Genomic DNA, 319 nt, shown 5'->3' with positions numbered 1-319 from the left:
CCCTCAAGTCTTCGTCACTCCTAAGACCAGTTCTGCTGGGATGATCTTTCTCCTTGGCTTGCCCCAGTGGGAGGCCTGGTAATGGAAGCCAAGGTTCGTGTAAACCTCTGGCAGACTTCAAGCTCTCAAAAACACCATGTGGGCAACAGGCAAGACAGGTTCCAGACTGCAGAGCTCTCATAAGACACAGAGATTGTGTAGGAGAGCAGCAAGGTACATATGCTTAGACCCTCTCCCAGTGGATGTGCTACTGGCAGCAGACAGGACATTACTCTGTTGGCCAGCAGACTGAAACCTGCTGCATGATGAAGGCCTCAGC

Source organism: Poecile atricapillus, chromosome 9 (assembly GCF_030490865.1).
Source record: "Poecile atricapillus isolate bPoeAtr1 chromosome 9, bPoeAtr1.hap1, whole genome shotgun sequence".
NCBI classification, from domain to species: Eukaryota; Metazoa; Chordata; class Aves; order Passeriformes; family Paridae; genus Poecile; species Poecile atricapillus.
This window is presented reverse-complemented; position numbering follows the sequence as displayed.